The sequence below is a fragment of the Macaca mulatta genome, chromosome 2 (assembly GCF_049350105.2).
Source record: "Macaca mulatta isolate MMU2019108-1 chromosome 2, T2T-MMU8v2.0, whole genome shotgun sequence".
Taxonomy (NCBI): Eukaryota; Metazoa; Chordata; class Mammalia; order Primates; family Cercopithecidae; genus Macaca; species Macaca mulatta.
The window spans coordinates 128,222,088-128,238,108 of NC_133407.1; the positions used below are offsets into that span (position 1 = coordinate 128,222,088).

Sequence of the window (16,021 nt, forward strand, 5' to 3'; positions counted from 1 at the left end):
ATAAATATCGTTACCATATTTTTCTTTCTTTTTTTTTTTTTTGCCAGTCATAAAGTCATAAAGTGAGTTAGAAGTAAAAGGAACCATTTAAGGTAGAGAGACTAAGTGTGCTTAAAAACAATTTTCTGGCTTACAATAACAATTTCAAAGACATGAGCTGTATACTCCTAGTGGGGAAAATCAGCACAGAGTGTGCCTGATTGCATTTCTGACATCCAGCTTTATGATACCGTGAAAAGAGGAGGAACTACAAGACCAGAAGTGCTGAGGGCTCGTCTTCACCCTACTATCCCATCTGAAGGATCTTTTCTGAGTCACTTCTCTGGGCCTCAGTTTCCTGACCTTTAAATGGGTGTATAAATACTTGCTTCCATCTTACGGCTATTTTGAGAATTAAATAAGAAATCATATAGAGAATTTCTCATAAATTGTAAGTTAAATTTTAAAAAAATTCACTCCTTGAACATCGATTTTGTGCCAAGTACTGGGCTAGATAAGTTGAAATAAACAACAGCAATGACAAAACAAGAATAAAACGTGGGTCCAATCTTTTTAAAAAAAATGATTATAAAAATTTAAGATGATATACTTATTTTTAAAAAATCTCACAGCGAAAAACTTTTAACATCTGCTGATTTATTGGTAAAAATGTTTTAAATGAGCTTCATTTCACATTTTAATACAATAAAATGCACAGTATGTTACTAAATAACTGGGATTATTTCAGCAAATACCAGCCAGGCCTTGTTATTCAGTGGTTAACTCACTGAAGTGTTTCCCACCAAATGGGGTTGGGCCTAGGAGATCTGAATGTTAACATTAACAGTTGGGAAGTTAATTATTGCTCTCTATTTTGTAAGGTTTATCAAAATTTAACTGAATTTCCTGCAGGCGCTGGGCTACCTTGTGACTTCACATAGCACAGGACCAAAGGGAGGATTCAGGAGCAAGGCGAGACCCCTTTCTGTTCCACCCAAGCTTGACAGAGAGAAGCAAATCTGCACAGGAATCATCTGTGGTTTTCCACTTGGATTCTGGAGCCAGGCCAACCCTGGTTCCCATTCCTGCCCTAAAGCTATTCTAGTTGCCCTTTCTTGTGTCATTTCCTGCTTTAAAGCCTCAGTTTCCTTATCTGTAAAATGATGATAGTAACAGCATACTGCAAAGAGTAACTGTGGAGATTGAAAGAGATAATACATAAAATGCCCTTAAAGCAGGGCATGGCACAGAAGACAGGTCCATTACACATTTAATGTAATAATAATTATTAGTGGTATTGTTTTACTTGAAGAATGCAAAACATCTGCTCTTTATAAATTAGGATATTGACATTCTCAAACAAAACAATTCTGTTTTAGAAAGAATATTTTATGGGGCACAGTGGCTCCTCGTGTAATCCCAGAAATTTAGGAGGCGAAGGCAGGAGGAATGCTTGAGGCCAGGAGTTCAAGACCAGCATGGGCAACATAGGGAGACCCTATCTCTACAAAAATCAACAAAGCAAACAACAGTGTGAGCTGTTTTTTTCTTTTTGTTTGTTTTATTATTATTTTTTAAGTGATGTGCCCAGTGTCAAGTAGCACCACATGCACAGTGCTGACAGTAAATAAATACAAAGAGTGATGGCAGAAGGGATTGTGGCTAAGACTCATTTTGGGCTGGCCTGAACCTTTATAAACAATGTTTCCATGAGAGTGGTTTATGGAACATTAGTCCCATAAGATAGTTTCAAAAACAAATCAATTAACTTTGCAAAACACTTAACACAGCTTGCACATCTGGAACTTTCTCCATGCATATTAGCATTTTAAGAGCCCTGAGAAGTCTTGCAGGAAAGAAACCAGTTTACATTTGTTGAAACGCGTGATTGCCAAACTTACAGGATCTTTGCCAAGTTAAGAGGCAAGTGATGGGGACAGCACCATCACTGGCACTATAACAAAACGCAGGTGGGATGTGTGGATGGGCTTCCCTCTCAGGGAGAGAAGGGTGTGCGAGTGGAAGGCAACAACTGAGAAGCTTCTTGGCTTTCAAGGAGCAGTGGTGGGCAGTGGGAGGTGTCTGAGGGTCCCCTCACTACCTTTTAAGGGGGTGGGTGTCTTCAGCTACCTGGGGAGTTAAATTTGCTGACTTGGGCTTGAGATTTGGGTACACTAGCCCCAAAAGCCCTTCTGTGTCCTTTTCATTCTCCATTCTATAACTCCTTCAACTAAGTGTGATAACAACAATGACTACAGGCCATAATCGTACTGGCCAACGTTTGTTGAGTGCTTTTCTCTGTGTCAGGGACTCTTTTTTTAAATTATACTTTAAGTTCTAGGGTACATGTGCACAACGTGCAGGTTTGTTACATATGTATACATGAGCCATGTTGGTGTGCTGCGCCCATTAACTTGTCATTTACATTAGGTATATCTCCTAATGCTATCCCTCCCCTCTCCCCCACTCCCCACAATAGGACCCTGTGTGTGATGTTCCCCTTCCTGTGTCCGAGTGGGAGATCTCATCGTTCAATTCCCACCTATGAGTGAGAACATGTGGTATTTGGTTTTCTGTTCTTGCGATAGTTTGCTGAGAATGATGGTTTCCAAAAGAGGACACAAACAAATGGAAGCTACCATGCTCATGGATAGGAGGAATCAATATTGTGACAACGGCCATACTGCCCAACGTGATTTATAGATTCAATGCCATCCCCATTAAGCTACCAATGACTTTCTTCACAGAATTGGAAAAAACTGCTTTAAAGTTCATATGGAAAAAAAAAAGACCCCGCATTGTCAGGCACTCTTCTAAGCACTTGATTATTCCTCAAAGCAACCCGATAAGGTAGGAACTATTACCTTCATTTCATAAATGAGGAAACTGAGGGACACTTGAAATAACTTGTGAAAATACTTAAAGTATCTATTTGAAGTAGTATAAGATGCTGAACATCCTAGGGCCTGTATTTTACTAAGAGACATTTAGTTTTGCTATCAATATCCTGCGAAGTACTATTTGGGAAATGTTGGTTTCGACTCACTCTATCTCTTAGCAGTAGTGGGAGAGTGATCTTTCTGCCTGGCAGGGTGCCAGCTGCCCACAGCCACCCTGTCCTGGCTGCAGCTCGCTTGCCATGGCCGCTTCTCAGGCTGCTTTGTGCCACGGCTTGGCATCTCCCAGGCTTGCACTCTCCAGTAGAAATAAAATGCAAGCCACACGTGGAAGTTAAGAATTTCTAGTAGCCACATTTTTTTAACGTCAAAAGGAACAGATTAAATTAATTTTAATAATAGATTCTATTGAACCCAATTATGCAAAATATTATTTCAAAATGTGACACTAGCCACATCTCAAGGGCCTCCTGGTGACCGTATAGGATGATGCATTCTAGGCAGGAAGTGTTTGCAGAGTGGATACAGGAGACAGCGTGTTGTGGGAGATAAGAGTGTGAGCTCAGGAATCAGAGAGACCTGTGTGTAAATCCCAGCTGCTCTGCATTCAATCTTTGTGACCTCTGGTGAGTCACTTCAGCCCTCTGTGCCTCAGTTTCCTCATCTGTGAAAAGGGGATAATGACAGTTCGTGCCTAATAGGGCAGTAGGGAGGGTGAAATGACTTAGTCTACATAAAGTGTTAGAACGGGGCCTGGTGGGTAGGAAGTACTCTGGAGGCACGGGCTGTGCTAACTCTCATTACTTAGAATGAGCAGCAGGTTAAGGCTGCTGGAATGAAGTGGCTCCCAGGCCTGCTGCTGGGATCTGCCTGCTATCTGACATTTCACTGCAGCTTGTGGGTGGCCCTGACGCTGAATGTGGTGCCTGTGGTGGGTCTAGGTATCATTCTCATATCAGAGATTAAAGCGCAGTTGGGCTGGAGCTCTTTGAAAAGGCATGTAAGCAACTCGTAGGGAGTGTATCTCCCACATTCTTTTGATACACAGGTCTTCTAGTTTATAGGCCCTGAGGACTGGTTTATAGGGCCTGCAACTGAAACCCTTTCTCGTCCCAATGTCCATGTTCCATGACCATGGAAGTGAGTGACCACAGGGGCATGCTGTACTCCAGTGACCGGTGGACCTCACTGGTCTTCCTCCCCAGCCACAGGCCACCTTCCCCAATACCCTGGTCCAGCTCAGAAAAGGCTTGATGGGTTTATTTATTTTAAAATCATATTTGGTTGCTGTATACTCAGCTTTCGATGTGACAACTTAATCCCTTAAATGAATTGAAACCTTTCTATCTTTCTCTATCAGCTTGAGACAACTTCTTGAACAGTCTCACCAGTTCATTCCTAATTATTCCCACACTTAAAATAAATACAATGGCACTTCCCAAAGCTCATTTGAGTCATACTTTTGATCCCCTTTCCAGGCACCATCTGCAGCTTTTCCTTGTGTTACAGCCTGGAAAGAACACAGGACTGGGAAGTAAGAAGCCTGTGTTCAATTTTGCCATTCGTTCTAGCTCCAATATTAGGAGTCCCTTCGAAGTTCTGGGCCTTGATCCTCTTATCCATAAAGAGAAGGCCTGGAATAGAAGTTCTCGCTAAAGTTTCCCCCAGTATTAAAAATTTATGAATTCTTGTATTTTATAAGATAAAAGTGAATGATGATTAAAAATGAAGTCCTCAGTTTCCAAAGGGGCAAAACCCAACAGAGATTCCCTCTGAGCCACTGTCACTCTCAGAAAGGGTATGGATGAAACAGTCAGCAGGGTGGCAGGGAAGAAGAAGACAGAGTAACTCCAAAAGAGAGAGACCAACACAAAAGAAGTGGACTTTTGCTGATGTTAAATTATATTAAGGGGAGTACAGTCTACACATCTCCATTACTCATTGGGAAAATTTTATTTCGGACCTGCTGAAACAGATAATAGTTTCTGAAAAACCACTTCTATTTTCTCTAATCTGACGTGTTACAATGAAATAACATCAAATGTGAGAATTATGAAACTGGCTTGAAAGAAACAAAAAAGTATACAATCAAAGATATCTCTGGAAAAGCATTTAAATTGTCCACAAAGCACAGGATGGAAACTTTCAGGATTTATGGAGTTACATCTTCTATCCCTCTTCAGCAGCAGGGCATGTGGTCGTAAGGGCTGAATCTCATACTATTAACACCAAACTATTTTACCTCTGTCTCTGTCTCATTGTCCCTCTGACTCTTTCTCTCGAGCTGTCTGCATGCACATACACACATGTAACATACATGCAAAACAACACAGTTGCATTCTTACCTATGAAGAGGCTCCTCTGGACCTGTTTTCACCCATGAGCTAAGACAACACATTGCCATCACAAAGTATACTGGTTGGACATGGAGAGTTGTGTTTCTGGATACAGAAGAGCAATAAAAATAACAACTGCCTCTTCTCTTGGCCTAGACCATGGCTTTGAATAATAAATCCTAAATAAGCCTCTCCTATTCCATTTTTTGGACAAGCTCTATACTGCATGCTCCACTACACTTGCTATGTAGTTCTGGGACTGCATGAAATCTATGGTGCATGAAGTACTGGCAATAAAATAAAGAAGCTGTGTATGAAATAAGCATTTACAAATTAAGAGACTTTTTGAAAGACAAGCCACAATCTGGGAGACAATATTTGCAAACTATATCTGACAAAGGACTTATATACAGAATAAAGAACTTTCAGACTTCAGTAATAAGAAAACAAATATTCTAAGTTTTAAAAAATTGCTGAAAGATTTGAACAGATACTTCACCAAAGAAGATACTTGGACAGCAAATATGCACATGAAGAAATACCCAATATCATTAGTCTTTAGGTAAATGTAAATGAAAACTGCAATGAAATTCCACTAAACACCTATTAGAATAGCTAAACTTCAAAAAACAAAAGCAGAACAGCAAAATGTTGACAATACCAAGTGCTGGAGAGGATGCAGAGGAAATGGAACTTTCATACCCTGCAGGTGGGGCTACAAAATGGCACAACCACTTTGAAAAATATATTGGCAGTTTCTAATAGAGTGAAACATACATTAACCACCTAAGCCAGTAATCTTATGCCTAGGTATTTATCCAAATGAAGTGGAAACTTATATTCACACAAAAATCTGTATGCAAATATTTATAGTGGCTTTATTTGTAATGGTCAAAAACTGTTGCTCAAGTACGTAATGGTTAAAGAAATGGTGGCATATCCATTCAATGGAATACTGCTCACCAATAAAAAAGGATGAATTACTGATACAGGCAACAATGTGGATGAACCTCAAACACACTGTGCTTAGTGATTATTTCTATATTCTGCAAAAGACAAAACTATAGAGACAGAAAACAGGAGTGGGGAGAGGGGCTGATTACAAAGGACACCAAAAACTGCTCTATAACGTGATTATCATGATGGTTCTACGACTATACATTTGCTAAAACCTGCAGAGCTATACACTAGAAAGGTTAAATGTTATGGTATGTAAATTATACATTAATAGAGAAATGGAAGGAAAACACTAGGAAACACTAATGGAAAATAAAAAGATTTATCAAAAATTTAAAAAAAATTAGCAGAAAAATTCTCAAGCCAATCACATTAACTTGAACTTTTTTCCACACAGCAACTGCATTTTTAACACTCATTCTAATTCTAACGTCATATAAGAATTGAGAATCAATAAAAAGGAAGACTTGTGCCAACATTTGCCCCATGTTTGACTTTGCTCCTTCTCAAAGCCCACTATTCAGTCACATGTGCACACCATATCAGATCTTGCATTCACCCATGCTCTTTTTGTGATATTATTATTTATTAATGATTTTCAGTTGCACAGAACATCCATGCAGATATCTGGTCCAGAGGTAAAAAGTCAAATGAGAAAACACAGCCATAAATGGCTATAATAAAGACTCTTTAATGATACAATTATCATAAAGAAACCATCTTTGGCAGATACAAAGGTGCAAATGTTAAACCTCGATGCATGATAAAATAGCACTTTATTAACCAAAGTGGGATTATCCCCTCATATGAAGAAACTCAAGAAATTTTGCCATGTCTTACTTTAAAAAGAAAGCCCACTCAAGTGAAAGATCTGGAGGGTTCTCAGGTCAACACCAAAATCTTCCTGCCTCTGTCAGCTAGATGGCCCTCTGTCAGAGCCTTCTACTGATTCTGAAGTCCCTTCTAAAGAACGATGTGCATCTTAACCAGTTTCAGGTGGTTCCTGTGAAGGTGAACATATTATCAAGTATTCATCCTTGTAGCACCCCTTTTCTTCAGCAGGGAATGGGTTTCTGAAGCAAAGTGTCAGGAATTCCTAAAATATGATTAGCAAGAAACAGGGAAAGGTCCTGAGATGGCACAGAAGGTGTAAAGCAGGCAGCTATTATGGCTGTGTTTGGATCCAGAAGCTTAATTAAAAAGTTTTGGGGGCCAAGCGTGGTAGCTCACACCTGTAATCCCAGCATTTTGGGAGGCCACAGCAGATGAACCACTTGAGGCTAGGAGTTTGAGACAAGCCTGGCCAACATGGCAAAACCCTGTCTCTACTAAAAATATACAAATTAGCTGGGTGTGGTGGTGCACCACTGTAATCTCAGCTACTTGGAAGGCTGAGGCACAAGAATAGCTTGAACCTGGAAGGTGGTGGTTGCAGTGGGCCAAGATTGCACCACTGCACTCCAGCCTGGGCAACAGAGCAAGACTCTCAAACAACAACACAAAAAAGGTTTTGGGGAATAAGCGTATTTTGTATGTAAATGAGTCCTAATCTCAGGTACAAACCTAACTTGCCACCTTACATTCCTAATTGCAAACTGGCCCTTCTGGGCTTCAAAACACAGGTGAGGGAGATCCTTTAAGGATAGAAAAGGTAGTTTAACATTTCAGTCAATGATGGAATGCAGATATGACAGTGGTCTCCTAAGATCGTAATACTAAATTTTGACTCTACCTTTTCTGTGTTTAGATACATAGATACTTAACATCATGTTACAATTGCCTGCAGTATTCAGTACAGTCACATACTGTACAGGTCTGTAGCCTAGGAGCAATAAGCTATGTACCACCTAGCCTAGGTGTGTGGTAGGCTATCCCATCTAGGTTTGTGTCAGTGCACTCTGTGATGTTCACAAAATTACCTAACAAGAATGCATGGGTCACACACACCCTATGCATGATGACACTGTAAATTGAGGATCTTTCTATTGATAGGAACAGCACAATGAGAGCTATTAAGGCACTTCAGACAAGGAGTCAAAACACCTCCCAAAGATACTGCCTTTTCCCTTCAATTAAATCACTCTGAGAAGTGGTTTAATGGCCCAGGGGCTTTGCTCTGGGTACCTGCTCTGGCCTCGGAGGCTGGCCTTGCTTTTCAAATCCTTGCAACTGCAGCCTGACCTTATGATGATAAAGATGAAGCAAAGACTATGGAAGGGAAAAAGGGGCTATATGCAGCAAAGCTAAAACTAGAACAAAAATAGCAATTTTAACAATAGCAATAAGGACAACAAAGTGAAAAGTAGCTTCAGAGACAACAATGAGTTGCAATGTGTGGACCTTGTTTAGATCACAATCTAACCAATGATTGTAAAAAGGCATTTTGGAGACAATGAGAAAAATTTGAATATAGGTACTGTGTAGGTGATATGAAGGAATCATTGTTAATTTTGCTGAAACATTATTTATAATATTACTTGATACATATTATGTATCAAATATTAATACTATTATAGTTACATACAAAAATCTCCACTTTTCAAACATTTATCATGAAATATTTAGAGATGGCATCTTGGGTTTGCTTTAATATACTCAGCATAAAGAAAAATAAGCAAATGTAGAAAAATCTTAGTCATTATTAAGATTCATGGTGTTTATAGTGGTTCGTTTTATTATTGTCTCTACCTTTATGTATGCTTGAAGATGTTCATAATAAAATGGTTTTTAAAAACAAAATGATTTTTAAAAAAGCTTTCTTGAAAAGGTCGAAATGTATGAAGGGCTGAATTTCAATAGGAAGGCATACAAAAATTTGAAGCTGAATAGAATCCGATTTGTTAAATATAAGTAGAAAGTAAATTATGTGAATGTGGTTTATCTAAATAAATGTCCCCCTCCCCCCCAAATAAAGAAGAGTATGTCTTTTAGACTATTCTATTTATTTGGTAAGACATTTGCTCACTGTCAAGCTTCTTACCTATCCTTTCAAATAAAATTACTATATATTGTCAAAAAAAAAATTAATGAATAAATGGGAACAGATGAAAGAAGGTACAATTCCTGTATTAGAAGTTTCTTTTGTACTATTTCTTAATGACTTTATTGGAGTACTGCCCTATTAATACCAAAGTTCTTTTTTTTAAAAAAAGGAAAGCAGAATTTTTATAAGTACCATTCAGTAGATCAAGTTGAAGAAATAAAGAATTAATGTATTTAAAACAGTGATTTTCTAATAATGTACCAAGGATTTTAGAGGTCATTGCCTATACTGACTGTTTATCTGACAGAAAGTCACTGAAGACTATAAAAAAGAGAAAAACTGTATAAACTCCGATGAAGAACAAAAAGGGGAAAATGAAAGGAAATCAGGCTCAAACCATCCCAAATGGCAATAACTGTCTTTAAAAATTCATAATCAGTCTTGAGTTGCAGTGCCAGCTTTTTCCCTTTCTGCACACTGTGGACAAGTTTGTTCACCTCTCTGAGTTCAGCTTTCTCATTTGTAAGATGGGAATAATCAGAGCATCTTCCTCCCACGAACTGTTGCAGGAGTAAATGAAATAATCATAATGTGCTTTCACATTGCCAAGTACACAGTTCCTTAAATGCTGCCTGCTCTTGATCTCTACAAGGCTGAACGGGTCTAAGAATGCAGAAAGTGTGTGGAGAAAGTGCAGGCAGACCAGTTCCTAGCATAAGTCACTAATTAGCCACCAACCACTGACCTGCTTGGGGCCCAGGCAGGATTCTGAAGTCAGCCGAAGCTTTTGTCACTGCCTGGAACCCACAGGCTGCCCCAGAATGTTTTACCAAGAGCCCCCTCAGGGGTCTGCTCCCCAGCTCTGTCTCTCACTCCATTTGGTCACCACTAGAAGGGCAGCTAATCTAATCAGCTAATCTATGCTAAATTATTAATGGGATCCAAGAGGTTAATGTGTAACAAGTATACACTTCATCAGAGGCCTGCTGGAGACAGACACAAGGCCTCTGTGAGTCATTAGAGTCTTGGTGGGAATTTCAGGCACCAGGCAGCCTTCCTCAAATCAAATCAAATTCCAGACAGGCATTTAAAAATTCCTGCCAGCAGAAATAGTTTATATATGAAGGCAGTCAAATCAATGCCGAGGCCAAAAAATATCCCCTAACTAGACCAGGACATAAGGGCTGAAGAAAATGGTATGTTTATGATCTTTATAACCTTGGGCAAGTCAACATTATGAACTTCTCTGTGTCTCAGTTTTCCAATCTGCAAAATGGAGTTTGCGGTAAGCATTGAAATATGTAATCCATGTAAAGTGCTTGGAACAGAGCCTACCACATGATACATGCTCAGCAAATGTCAATTCTTATTAGTATCATCTAGAGAATGGAAATTAGATGGTAGTCAAAGAAGATGTTCCAAAACCTGAAGTTAAAAAGGGGTTTGTAGGCCAGGCATGATGGCTCGGTTCTGTAATCCCAGGGAGATCCTGTCTCTACAATGTTTTTTGGTTTGTTTTAATGAGCCAAGCGTGGTGGCATATGTCTCTAGTTTTAGCTGCTTAGAAGGCTGAGGTATAAGGATCCCTGGAGCCCTGGAAATGAAGGCTATAATAAGCTATGATCGTGCCACTGCACTCTAGCCTGGGCAACAGAGTGAGATTCTGCCTCAAAAAGCCAAACAAACCAAAAAAGGGGTTTCTAGATAGCAGTTTCCATTTGTGTTTTCAATGCAATTCGACCCACAGTATAGCACATTGGAATCAGATTGGGTTAAGGCTCAGACTGTCTTCTTCCTGGCTGCGTGACCTTCTGGACAAGTTTCTCAACCTCTTTGAGCTAATTTTCTCAACTGTAAAATAGGGGTAATAATACCTAACCTACAATGTTGATGAATGTATTACATATGATAATGTGTGCAAAGTGTGTAGCATAGTGATCCCATATGCACATAAGAGCCTAACAGATGATGTCTTTAATTATCATCTTAAGTTTTCCAGCCTTTGTAACGGCAGCCTGGAAATCCCAATCAGGAAGTGATGGTACCGTCTCATGGGAGTGACAAACAGAGTCACCAGTGCCTAATGGAGATGAAATCTTAATAACACTAGGGTCAGTCCAACAGGCACAAGGCAATTTAGCTGGGTTGAATGAGATTCAACTTTAACCAGCCACAGATGTCCCAAAGAAGTAGACATGAGGCAGGATTTTTATCTGTCTGGTTATTGAGACTGCCTCATTGCAAGAAAATAAAGGACTGATAATCTCCACTTCTAAGGTCCTAAGATCCTAAGAGACCAAAATGTGGCTTGGCTATTGGTCTCCAGTGACAAGTTCAATGGGTCTAGCAAAATAAATCCATGCCACTGTCCCCATTTCATTTTATCTGTATTTTCTGATTATGAAACTGTTATAGAAACATAGCAAAGGAGTCACAAAATATAAGAATATAAAATTTCAAAAGTAACGACTGCCTATGTTCCTAGTAACCATAAATAATCACTGTTAAGATTTTCATGTCTTTACTTCAGATTTTCTGTTTACACACATGTACACAAATACAGTTTATCATTAAAAAAAAAAATCCTACCAAACATACTAGTTTATCACCTGCTTGTTCACTGAATATATATTTCTGTGTTTGGTAACATAAATTCAGGCCATCATTTTTAACAGATGCATAGGAATCCATTATATGCCTGCGTCATAATGTATTGATCTATCTTCCTCCCAAAGAGGACTTAGGCTGTTTCCAGTCTTTTGCTATAATAAATAACACTGTACTGGATCTCGTTCATAAACACCTTTACACAATTCTCCGATTATTTCTTTAGGCACAGCATTGATGGGTCACAGAGTAGACAGTTCTTAAATGCCTTAAGAAACAAAAATTACCTGGCCTTGCTGAGATGGGAAGGTGAGGGAGAAGTTTGAGTTAGAGAAAAAACACTTGTCTTCCAGGCCCAGGCAAACAAAACAGCCTTCTTCCCGGCCTTTCTCTCACCCACCTACCAGGAAGCACTGATAAGAACCACTAAATCCTCTTGTACAAAACTCAGGGTCAAATAGAGAGTGTCTGTGAAACAGAACTTGGGATTTCATCCGGAAACAAGCAATAGGAAGGATCCGCAGGAAGTGGCTTATAAAAGCAAGCCACTCTCCGAAGGGTTCCCATAGGCCTTTCGCTTGTCCCCCTGGTGTGTGGGGCTGGCAGGCAGTGAGCACAGTGAATTTTACTGAGGACCCGGTGTGCAGAGGACACTGCAGTCACAAGGGCATGTCATAGGGAGAGAAGACACCCCACTTCCCATCCTGAACCCTAAGGAACTCACAAATAGGATGAAAAGACAGACAAATGCAGAGACACTCAAATGACCCAAATGTATACACATAGACATAACCAGTGATGACAAAACAGATACAATCGGGAAGGGCAGCCACTGGGCCAAGAGAAACTTGCAAGAAAGAAAATGTTTAAATGCTGCATTGGGTACAGAGGAAACAAGGGGACAGAAAGCACCCTCAGCCTTGCTACTAGCTGGCAGGGTGACCTTGGGCAAGTCCCCTAAACCCTTCATGATTACCCAGAAGAACTAGGCTATTAGCTCTAAATTTTTGTATTTTGAGTTTTCCTTTCCTTATTGTGGTGTTTTGTTTTCTATTTTCATGAACCCTTAAAAAAAAAATCTTACCATTCTGTGATTGTCTCCCACCTGCTAAATAAACACTATCCTGGCAGCTTTCATTATTTCATACTCATTTAGCTCTAACTTCAATCTTGAAAGGTACATGTTATTCTTACTTTATATTATAAAGTGTGCTTAAAGTCATACAACTCACCAGGAATACGGACGGTTACTGGTTTTCTCCTCCTGGCACAGAGGAGTTGGTCAATAAAGACTTGATGGCTAACTGAATGAATGGACACATGAATGAAGAAACAGAGTTGTAGACTCCTTTCTAAACCCATAAAGCTTTCATTGCAGAAGACTCCTTCTATGCTTCCCTTTCTAACTTATCTCAGAATCCTTTTTTGAAAATTAGGCATACCTCAAGACTCAGAAATGACCAAGATATATTCCATCTGCATGTGAAAGTGTCACAGCCATTGTGTCTTGCCCTGCTCCAACTCCCATGATTTGGTAACTAAAGGGTTACACCTAGCTCAGCAGGATCTCTCTCCCAAGGCTAGGGAAAGTTTGGATGAGTTGGTGTTGAATATATAGGGTATCACTCCTGGGAGGAAGCATCTTAACATCCTGCAACTTCAGTTTCCTTATCTGCACAGAATTAGAGTGTTGGCCTAGACCAGACTGCTAAGGACTCCTCCAGTTCCAATATTCTATCATTCTATGAGAAGAGGAGACGTGGAAAGCCCTGATGTAGAAAGTCAAGTTCACAGCAATGCCAACAGCAAGTGACAGATAATGACTACTACCTTAAACCCAACTTTAGCAGTGACTCTCAAATTTAGCTAAACATCTGAATCACTTGGAGCACTATTAAAACCACTGATTCTTGCTTCATCACGTTTGCCTGGGAGAGGGGTTTGTTTTGTTTTGTTTTAAAGAATCTGCATTTGTATGAGGCTCCCAGAGTACTTCTAAAGGTTACTTTTGGTTACCAACCACTGCTCTTGATTGGTGGTTGGGAAGGAAGGTGTATCACTGAATCTGAATGGATTGCTATTGCTAGGCAGCCCCTTTTCTCTCTGGCAAGAGGGACTACTCCCACCCCAACCTACTTTCACTCCCTGTGCAAAGGCTACCTGATTTCAGAGGTGTCCTTGACCTGTTGGTCCATTCCTCTGACGCCTGCTGGTGAATCGTGCCATATTCTAAACTGTCCTGAGAAATTGCATCTGAATTCAAAGAAGAGGTGCAGAGTAGCTGGAAGAGAGAGACCAGAGTGGCACAGCCCAGCAGCAATCTTTGGAAGAGCTGATCAAAACTGCTGGGCTCCTGGTTCATCACATGGGATGAAGGAACGGCACGCCATATTGGTCAGGAGAAAGCACACACTAGGAGGAAAACTAAAAATACTGGCATTGGTGATTTGGAAGGTGGTACTTAAAGGCACCAACCTTAATAATGACTGGAACCCAAATACTGTTTTTTTTTTAACTAAGGCATCTTCATTGTTCTCGAACTTGACATTTTTAAGATTCATTCTTCTTTGTGTTTTTAACAGGGTTTGACAATGACATTTCCTCCAGCCCAGGAAATCAAATGCCCATTAACTTGCATAATTAATATTTTAAAATGAACCTTGAAGATTTTTTTGAATCACAATATTAATTAAGACTTTCTCTTTCTGCCCCCTCTCTCTTTTCCACACAGACTCCTGCACAGAGAAAATGGGTCACGGAATAAGACAAACATGGGTCATCATTGTGGACTAGCTGTGAGATCTTGGGCAAACTACTTCATCTCTGTAAATCTCAGCTCCTTTTCCAGGTATTATACAATGGAGTTAGGAATGGTACCTACCTCATAGGTTTGTGATAAGGATTAAGCAAGGTAGTGCAGGTACAGTGCTTTGCATAATGCATGTACAGAATAAAACAATAATAAATAGTCATTTTTAAAAATGTTGACCTGTAGCCACTTTAGGGGAGTGTCACTGGTCATGTCAATAAATTGGTCATGACCAGTGACACTCCCCTAAAGTGTCATTGGTCAATAAATTCATTAGTGAAAAAAATATTTCAGTGTCTTCTGAATATATACAAATAAGATGGAAGGAGGGAAATTGCAAATTTCATTTCTGTATGTTACATATACATTTCATGTTATACTTACATTTATACACATGTCTAAAATGTGTACTTGCTCATACAGATTTGGGAAGTCAAGAAGTTATGGTACAATGTGCTAATGGTCTTATTAGCACAGTCAAAAATGTGATAAATGTCCTGTCCATTAAACTTGCTGGTGTCTGGCAGTCTTGACTCTGTACCCGCTGCTGCAACTATTGTTTTTGATCTATCTAAGTATACTTGCCCCTCTACTCCTCGTATCCTTTGGTTCTTTGGAGTCTGACAGAATGCTTCAGTTATATTCCATCTTGTTGTGGTGGTAAGAACACAGAACTGGATGCGATAAAGCCAAAAGACCTACAATGCTACACCCTTAAATTTGGCTACTTGTAGGTTATAAATGGTCAATGTTATCTTTTATTAAAGGATTCACTTTAGAAATAATAATTCCAGGAGAGAATAGGATAGCACATGCTATCCCACTGAACAACCTGGTACAGGTATAAGATGAAGTAAGTGATCCTCTGGGGAGCATTTGAGGAAACTCCCTGGTGGTCTTGAATTTTGGCCTTGTTTGGAGATACCAGAAAAACCCTGAGATGCTATTTAATTTGGAGAAGCAATTTTAAAAATAAAGAATAGAAAGAAAGATAAAAGTTTTAGAGACAGGAAGTCCAAGAATTTTTTTTAAGTATTTTCATGAACAACCTAAGACGCAGGACCAAATTGAGGAATTATTTCATAGGATAACCTATCATCAGGCAGAAAGTAACCAGGCTTCTGAGGCAGTGGAGTGTTGCTACAAGACTGCAGATGGAGAAACACAGACAGAAGTTTTCCAGGGTGCCCAGAATGATGTATCCCTGACAATGGCCAAACACATCAGCACAAAACCTCAAAGAATCTGGCCAGGATGGAAGGAGACTAGCAGTGGGCACATAGGATTTGACTGGTTGATTGGTACCTCACGGCGTAACATACAGGTACCTGCCTACAGTTCCTTAAGTCACAGAACATGAGCAAACCTGAAGTTTATAGGAAACATTCAACAAACACATATATGTTTTTGTGACTTCCATTTATAAGACATTTCTGTAACCGTACATGGTGAA

At 39.6% G+C, this 16,021-nt stretch overlaps 1 protein-coding gene across 2 annotated transcripts in view; it reads right to left on the bottom strand.

Annotated features, from left to right (window-relative positions):
- ADAMTS9 (ADAM metallopeptidase with thrombospondin type 1 motif 9) overlaps window positions 1–16,021 on the bottom strand; it is a 178,310-nt gene that overhangs the window by 152,215 nt on the left and 10,074 nt on the right. The window lies entirely within an intron of this gene.